Below are 9,835 nucleotides of genomic sequence, written 5' to 3'. Positions count from 1 at the left end.
CCAGACGACCAGAAATCAACCAGAATTGGCCTGTGGGAAGCATTTTAGGTTATTAAAATGAAAAGAAGTATGACAGAGGAGAGCCCACTGGTCTCCAAGAGGATGTGCAGGATCTCCTGGTTTAAAGGCCACCAGAGAGACGGGGACTTCATATTCTGGCTCCATTTAGTGGCTGGATCATGAGGCTCTGTGAGGTTACTTCCCAAGGTCACAGAGTGGGCTAGGGCTTGAACAGGTCTGAGATGATCTTCTCCCCCAGGTTCTGTGATGGTTCCCCAGCTCCTTAAAGGGAACCCCAGCTTTGGGCACCACTGAGGTGTGGCAGGGGGAGGGGTGGGCCTACATTTGCCGCCCCTCACTTACCTCAGCTGGCAGCCCAAAGGGAATCACCCAATCCTAGTTCCAGGTGATTAGGAGCTCACCTGGGCAGCCTCCCTGGCTGGTCAGAACTTGTGTTTGGCTGGAATTTCCCAATGCTTTCATGCAAGAGGCCAAAGAGGAGGGCTGGGCAGTTGTGACCAACACAGAGACCTGCCCAACTCTTCCTCTGACCATGGGAACCTCAGACCTGATAGTCAAAAGGAAAAAGTGGGTCACTTGGTACAAAGTGGGGGACTTACTCTAGGTCTTGATTTCTCTCTTGGACCTGAAGGTGACTGAAGGCCCTCAGCACCGTGGAGGTCAGAGCTGACAGGCCAGTACATAAACAAGGGCAGTTGTGTAACCCATTTTCACCTCACCCTTTTACTTAATACTTCACTCTGAGTCGTGATGAGAGGGACTCCAGTGGGCTGGGCATGCTGTCAAAGAGGTCAGATCCAGTCATGAGGGCTGAGACAGAAGCCGCACGGATTGGGCACCTCCTGTCCAGGCACTTTACAGACGCTATTGCTAGGGTTAGGTCCCTGTGTCTGCTCCCCTCAGGGTTCTGGCAGGTGTGGTAAACCCGAGGCCAAATGCAGTTCAGACTGGCTGCCGAGTCAGTTCCCTCCAGAGTGCAGGCTCCTCTGTAAAGTTGGAGAGCCTGCTGAGGCCTTGTCTGACTGTCAGCTGCCACCACTCTGGGTTCTCCCTCCTCTCAGGCAGCTGGTCCACATTTCTCCGACTCCCTGGCGGTTAGGTGTGGCTGCGAGTGGGACTGCAGGCCTCCGGAGCCCCCAGGGAATGGCTTGCTGCCCAGGGGCGGACAGTTGCCGGCTGTCAGCGGCTTCACAGGTAGCCTCAGCTGCAGAGAGCTGCCTGCCTGCCGTCACACCCTTCCCGGGGCCGCCTGACTGCCCAACGCCTGACAGACGGCCATTTTGGCCGACTGAGGACAACTCTGAGTGGCAGCATTGGCTCCATGACTCTGCCAGGACTGGGTTTTACCTCAGTGGACCTCTCTCTTTGCCCGATGGGGCTTCCTCTTCTTTTCCTTTCACAGGCATTGATTCCCAATAGCCTTTGTGAACCCCACGATTTCACGTCAGCATCTGCATCCCGTGAGCCCAGCCTGCGACTGTGTGTGCCTGCTCTCCAGGGTGCTGTGGGCAGAGCGGAGGTCAGAGGAGAGAGGTTGGGGTGAGGGATGGAGCAGCCCTGGAAGGGGCCCCTGAGTATGATGAATGCCTACTGAGCAGGATCAAGCGGCCCTGGGGCTCACCCCTGCTTATCTGCCACTGTTTCTTGTTTCTAATCTAGTGTGGTTTTCCTTTTTACCTGATTATAACTTGCCAGATATTTATTGATTTTATAAAGTTCAAATCTCCTTTTGAGTTTATGCCTCAATTATGCTGCTTTTGTATTTTCTAATTGAACTATTGATACTTTTTACTTTATTCCCTGTTGTCTCTTTCCCTGAAATTTTGTTTATTGAATTCATTCCTTTTATCCTGTAGGGTTCCCTGATCGCTCAGCAGGTAAAACATTTGCCTGCCAGTGCGGGAGACTCAGGAGACGTGGGTTCAATTCCTGGGTCAGGAAGATTCCCCAGAGGAATGGCAATCCACTCCAGTTTTCTTGCCTCGAGAATCCCACAGACCAAGGAGCTTGATGGGCTACAGTCCATAGGGTCACAAAGGGTCAGATACAATTGAGCAACTAAGCATGCACAATTTTATCTTTTAGTAAGTAAAATATTTAGGGCTATAGATTTCCTCACAAATACTCTTTGTCTGTATCCCATGAGATCAAATATATAGTCTGTTGTTACTGTCATGGATTTCCAAGCAGTCCTTATTATAGACGATTTCTTCCTTGACCCAGAGCAAACTGTAATCTGTACTATATTTTAAAATTCTAAGGATATCTGTCACTTTATTGGAAGACAAAAAGAGAAGCAAAAAAATCATTTAAGGTTATACAGCAATTGAGTGTCAGACTTAGGGCTAGAACTCAGATTGACTCTGACTCCTTGTCCAAACAGGGAGAACAAGTTTCATCCATTTCTATCAGAACAGTTCAAGCTTGGGAGTTTCTGGGAAGCCTAACTAGTAGACGAAGCATATGAAATGGGATATAGTGATATTTAGAGCCAGAGAGACATGAATTCAAATTCTTAATTGCCTGTGTGACCTTGGGCAAGCTTCCAGGCCTGAGTTCCCATTTCTTATCTTTAGCATGGGGACAATAACATCAATTTTATGCTGTTGTAAAGATTAAATGAAATGTGAAATGGTGCACCTCATGCATCTTAGATGATCAATAAACATCCATTTCTGCTCCTTCAATTTATATTCTATAGATACTTAGGATACTGGATGTTTTGTTTAGTCAGCGATTCGTGTCCAAGTCTCTTGTGAACCTCTGGACTGTAGTCTGCCAGGTTCCTCTATCCATGGGATTCCAGGCAAGAATACTGGAGTGGGTTGCCATTTCCTTCTCCAGGGGATCTTCGTGACCCAGGGATCAGACCCATGTCTTCTGCACTGGCAGGTGGATTCTTTACCACTGAGCCACCAGGGAAGACCTGGGGTACTGGATAACTGGCTTAAAAAGTTAAACGAAGGGTTTTTTCTCTTATTACAAAGTGTGCATTGCAAGGAAACTTTTTAAGAAGCATGACAAAGCAAAAAAAGGTAAAATCATGCATAATCCCACTGGTGATTACATTAACTGTGATAAAATTTTTCAGAACATAAACGCACATATACACACACATTCATATACACTCACAGTCACTCACATACACACCCTCAGAATCTGGGTGATATCAGAGAGCTGCTCTACAACCGTCTTTCCCCCCCTTTCATAGTTAACCGGCGAAGGCACCACTGCTCACTGGTTTTGTGCCATTTGGTCACTGGCGGTGGGCAGGCTAAAGGCTCTGTGTAGGAGTGAAAGGCTGCCTAGGCTGATGGGAACGCGGCAGTACGTTTGGGGGGCCGGGTTTCAGGAGGCGCTTCCCTGAGGCTGCCTCTCCCAAGTCGTGACAGCCAGGCTAATGGCGGGTCTGTGAGTCAGGGCAAAAGGTAACAAACTATAGGCGAGACTACTTACCCATGAGGGTTTTTGGTTCATTCTACTAATTTGATGAGTGTCTCACCTGCCCAGTCAAGTCAACAAGTCAGTAGGATTTTATCTGAGTTGACTGACCCTGCTCTGGGCTGGATGAGGACACAGGAGACGCCTCTGTTCTCAAGTGGCTAATGTGCACACAGTGAATCACAGCAAGTCTGAAAATATTAAGAGCCACCTGAGCAATGAATACAGTGGGATGGGTGTGCAAAAGAGGGAGAGATGCCTCCTTCCAGCCAGCTTTATTCTTTGTGTGTGTGTGGGGGGGGAGGGGTGGTGATGGTGGTAGTTCAGCACAAGGTTTGGCAGGGGAGGAGAGAAAATCCTAGTCTGGGGAGGTTTAGAGGGCAGGAGGTCTGAGCTGGACTGGGGCTGAGGGAGGAGCTGATTAGAAAGCAGGAAGAGGACCTCAGAAGCACTGGGCTGAGCAGTGATGCCACTGCGCAGGGTGTCCACAGGACACAGGAAAGGAGCGATCTTTTTGGAAGATGGTCCTGGGGAATATGCAAAATAAAAGTGGAACACAGGCTAGGCTTTGGAGTTAGGAGGTGGTCAGATAAGCATGGTAAGAACAGAATTTGATAAAGATTAATAGTGGGGACCTTATGATAAATGGGGGAAGAGTAAGTCTATAGTCAGAGAAGCCAGTCAGCTATTGAGGGTCTAAACCAAGGAGGGGTCTGTGGGAATGGAGTAGAAAGAAGGGTCAAATCTGAGAAACAGCATAGAGATGAGGCTTGCAGACATGAGGTTAAAGCGAATGAAAAGTCAAAATGAGACCAATGTTTATGAGCCAAGCTAATCAGGAGAATTAAGATTGCCAGCGACAGCAGTAAGGAAGGCATACTGAAGGTCTTGTAAGCAGAGGTGACCTACATGCAGGTGGAAACAGCACAAGATTATGCTCCTTGAGAAACCCTGCTGAAATAATTCCATGCTTTTTCTATTGAAATTTGTGTGTGTGTTTGCACACACAGAAAAAGTTGATGCTGAAAAAAATCTACCAATTTAACTCAGTGGTGACTAATGCTTCTATGGTGCATATATCTGAGTTGTAAAATTTATATGGTGTGAAAACTTTGAGTTGTACAATTATCATGAAAGCCCTAGAGAAGTTTTCTTGCTATGATACACACTAATGCTTTGCAAAGTAAGCACTCAGAACCACATAAGCTTATGTTTGTAAAGAATAAGCAAATGATGTATGGAACTGAAGATCAGCCTCTAACTGAAATATAACAGGCATGCAATACACAAATGGTAAATTAACACATAAATAAATTTGTGTATACCATCTATAGGAAACAATGCATTTAAAAGTTTTATGCACTGAATGGGGTAAAAAAAAACCAAGGGGCAGGGCATGTATAGGCTGAGCTGAAATGGAAGAGGCCAGTTATGACCATAAACTTATAATTTTCGGGCAAAATATAGCTACAAAAGTCTTAAAATATAAATGTCCAAGATTAAAAGGGGAGAAGGGAAATCATCAGTAATGGGAAATGAGGAAGAAATGCATAAATAAAAAGCAAGATTAGGTGACTCATGTGGGTCATGAACTCTCGAATGGATATTAATGCCCATATGAATTCAACAGGCATTCCTTAAACCCTATTCAAGGTGAGCAGCCAAAACTGATTCCACCTCGTAAAGCCCAGAATTTAACAGGGCTGCTATATCTATGAAAATGGGATAGAAAAACTTTACTCATAAACCCCAACCTGTGCCACTATAGGGGAGGGGCCCAAACATACACAAGTGGGAAAGGAGCCCTAATCTGAGGAAGTCACATACAAACTGGTATAGAAACCTGTAGGGTCTTTGTTGACAACAATATGAAATTACTCTACTAAGACACCTACATTTCTTAGGGCCCAAAATTAAAAACAACATTATAAGTGACACAAGGAAATAAATTACTATGAGAGCCAGGAGATGAACAAATACAAGAATCAGTATTTCAAGAACTGGGGAGAGTAAAACCACAATATAAAATAGAATATCAAGTACACTGAAAATTATTTTTTAAAAAACCACAGGAAAGAAACAACAGTATGAAATAAGAGCAGGTTGATTTGAAAAAGAACTGAAAGAATTTCTAGAAATGAAAAACACAGCTATTGAAATACACCTTGGTTAAACAGCATATTAGGCATTGAGAGGGATCTAATGATTGAGATGGTCCTACATATGTTTAATAAGAGCCAGACATCCTGGAATGTGAAGTCAAGTGGGCCTTAGAAAGCATCACTACAAACAAAGCTAGTGGAGGTGATGGAATTCCAGTTGAGCTATTTCAAACCCTGGAAGATGATGCTGTGAAAGTGCTGCACTCCGTATGCCAGCAAATTTGGAAAACTCAGCAGTGGCCACAGGACTGGAAAAGGTCAGTTTTCATTCCAATCCCAAAGAAAGGCAATGCCAAAGAATGCTCAAACTACCACACAATTGCACTCATCTCACACGCCAGTAAAGTAATGCTCCAAATTCTCCAAGCCAGGCTTCAGCAATATGTGAACCACGAACTTCCAGATGTTCAAGCTGGTTTTAGAAAAGGCAGAGGAACCAGAGATCAAATTGCCAACATCTGCTGGATCATCAAAAAAGCAAGAGAGTTCCAGAAAACATCTATTTCTGCTTTACTGACTATGCCAAAGCCTTTGACTATGTGGATCACAATAAACTGTGGAAAATTCTTTGAAAGAATGGGAATACCAGACCACCTAACCTGCCTCTTGAGAAACCTATATGCAGGTCAGGAAGCAACAGTTACAACTGGACATGGAACAACAGACTGGTTGCAAATAGGAAAAGGAGTACGTCAAGGCTGTATATTGTCACCCAATTTAACTTTTATGCAGAGTACATCATGTGGAGAAAGCAATGGCACCCCACTCCAGTACTCTTGCCTGGAAAATCCCATGGATGGAGAAGCCTGGTAGGCTGCAGTCCATGGGGTTGCTGAGGGTCGGACACGACTGAGCGACTTCACTTTGACTATTCACTTTCGTGCACTGGAGAAGGAAATGGCAACCCACTCAAGTGTTCTTTCCTGTAGAATCCCAGGAACGGGGGGAGCCTGGTGGGCTGCCGTCTAGGGGGTTGCACAGTCGAACACGACTGAAGTGACTTAGCAGCAGCAGTAGAGTACATCATGAGAAATGCTGGCCTGGAAGAAGCATAAGCTGGAATCAAGACTGCCGGGAGAAATATCAATAACCTCAGATATGCAGATGATACCACGTTTATGGCAGAAAGTGAAGAGGAACTAAAAAGCCTCTTGATGAAAGAGGAGAGTGAAAAAGTTGGCTTAAAGCTGAACATTCAGAAAACGAAAATCATGGCATCTGGTCCCATCACTTCATGGGAAATAGATGGAGAAACAGTGTCAGACTTTATTTTGGGGGGCTCCAAAATCACTGCAGATGGTCATTGCAGCCATGAAATTAAAAGATCCTTACTCCTTGGAAGGAAAGTTATGACCAACCTAGATAGTATATTCAAAAGTAGAGACATTACGTTGCCAACAAAGGTCCATCTAGTCAAGGCTATGGTTTTTCCAGTGGTCATGTATGGATGTGAAAGTTGAACTGTGATGAAAGCTGAGCACCGAAGAATTGATGCTTTTGAACTATGGTGCTGGAGAAGACTCTTGAGAGTCCCTTGGACTGCAAGGAGATCCAACCAGTCCATTCTAAAGGAGATCAGTCCTGGGTGTCATTGGAAGGACTGATGCTAAAGCTGAAACTCCAATACTTTGGCCACCTGATGCGAAGAGTTGACTCATTGGAAAAGATTCTGATGCTGGGAGGGATTGGGGGCAGGAGGAGAAGGGGACGACAGAGGATGCGATGGCTGGATGGCATCACCAACTCAATGGACACGAGTTTGGGTGAACTCCGGGAGTTGGTGATGGACAGGGAGGCCTGGCATGCTGCGATTCATGGGGCTGCAAAGAGTCGGACACGACTGAGCGACTGAACTGAACTGAACTGAAGAGAGATTAGAGAGAAGAGGGAAGAGCAGTGTTCAAAGAGGAAATGGCTGAAGAATTTTCTAAAAGTGAAAGACAGAAATTCCTCGTTTCAAGAACGATAACAAATCCTAAAAGAGATTAAAAAAAATATACAATATACATATTGTCTGTGATGTTTGGCAGTTTCACAAGGAAAAGACAATATCTTAAAAGTGGCCAGAGTAAAAGAGATTATCTACCAAGGAATGACAATTATACTGACAACGAACTTCCCATCAACACTACCAATACTTAAAATGGACAACCAAGAATGTCCTACTGAATAGCAAAGAGAACTCTGACCAATATTATGTATCAGCCTAATTGGGGAAAGAATTTGAAGAACAATAGACACGTGTATAACTAAATCACTTTGTTGTGCAACCAAAACGAATACAACATTGTTAATTAAAGGTGGGGCTATTGGTAAAGAACTGGCCTGCCAATGCAGAAAACATAAAAGATATGAGTTCAATCCCTGGGTCAGGAAGATCCCCTCGAGGAGGGCATGACAACCCACTCCAGTATTCTTGCCTGGAGAATCCCATAGACAGAGGAGCCTGGCAGGCTACAGGTCACAGGGTCACAAAGAGTTGGATACGATTGAAGTGACTTGGCACACATGCACACAGTATAAAAAGTTAAACCACCACCCTCTTAAAAAAAAAACAATGAAATGCAAAGATAGTGGATTATACGTTAAAAGTCCCAAGGGAACAGTCAAGTATCACAATAGAGATGCATGCTTGATGAATTTATCTTTCACGAATAGAGGTGAAAGAAAGTCATTTTCAGACAAATGGAAAAAGAACTTACTAATCTTAAACCCAGAACTGAGTGTGAAGAACATTAAAAGAAACTGTAACTATGTGGTTAAATCTAAACAAACTATATAAAATAATATGTTATGGGTTATATTTAAAATTTTTAAAGTCATATTATAAAAGAAGTCAGGCTACGAACAGATCTCTGCAATACATGAGCTGTAACAATAAGGTAATGGTAATAATATCAAACATATAAGGCTTATTAAAGGTTAGGCATGACATAAGCATTTATTTATATATACTAACTACATTTTATATGAGTGTGTATATATATATATACACATATATACATACATATATATACATATATACATACATATACACTTGTGTATATGTATATATATACATATATATATATATATATATAATGTGTAAGCATATATCCATATGAGTAACCCTAGTGGCTCAGCAGTAAAGAATCTGCCTGCCAATGCAGGAGACATGGGTTCGATCCCTGGATGAGGAAGGTGCCCTGAAGAAGGAAACTGCAACCCACTCCAGTATTTCTGCCTGGGAAATCCCACTGGACAGAGAAGCCCAGCAGGCTGCAGTCCATGGGGTCACAAAGAGTCAGACACACCTTAGTGACTAAACAACAATATACATCTAATACGTATATTTACAATAAGATATACACACACGTATAGAAGTATATAGGTGTGTGTATAGGTTTATTTAACAACTCTATGAATTATGTATTATCAGAAGCAGTGGTTATAAGAGGTAATCCAACGGGAACCACGGTTCCTCTGGTGTCACATTATATTGCTTACTGTATGCCAGGGAGTGTGTAAGTGCTTTACACACACTAATTCATTTATTTCTCCCCAGAACTCTGTCATTAAGATAGGGTTATATTCATGTCACAAAATATTATCATTTGATAATTAAGGCATGAACAGATTAACCTGCCCAAGGAAACACAAGTATTGAACAGTAAACTCAAACCCAGGCAGTTTCAAAGCTCAGTTCTTAACCACTCACCAGGCCCTCTGGGTGAACCGATCTTGTACCCTCCCCTGTGAAAACTCACCTCAGCCTTCCACTCAGCTACCTATTTTCTCCCATCTATCACCCATGACATTCCCTCCTACATTCTTAGAATCTCCTCTCTTTGTTAATTAATCAAGGAAAATGTGGTAAGGGAAAACACGGCCAAACTAATGGTTTTGGTAGGGGATAACAGATCTGAAGTTGTTGATTGATGGCCAATGAAATGTCATACTTAGTTCATTTCCAGGTGACCTCCATGGTGATATAATGTTCATTTGGTGGGATATTTGTGTGATCATCCAGTTATTGCCTATACGTTGTTTCATACCGAAAAATGCTGCTAGAGGTTAGCTGCATTTGGTGTCAACAACACACATCTCTTGAAGGAATATGCATTAATTTCCCAAAGCACCAGTTTAAAAGACAGTGTAACAAACAGAGTAGTTTGCGTTTGTATTTTAAACTTTTAATTCACTGCCTAATGTTCAAAAAAAATGAACTGAAG

This window comes from Ovis canadensis, chromosome 22, assembly GCF_042477335.2.
Source record: "Ovis canadensis isolate MfBH-ARS-UI-01 breed Bighorn chromosome 22, ARS-UI_OviCan_v2, whole genome shotgun sequence".
In the NCBI taxonomy this organism is placed as follows: Eukaryota; Metazoa; Chordata; class Mammalia; order Artiodactyla; family Bovidae; genus Ovis; species Ovis canadensis.
Note: the sequence above shows the minus strand (reverse complement) of the source record.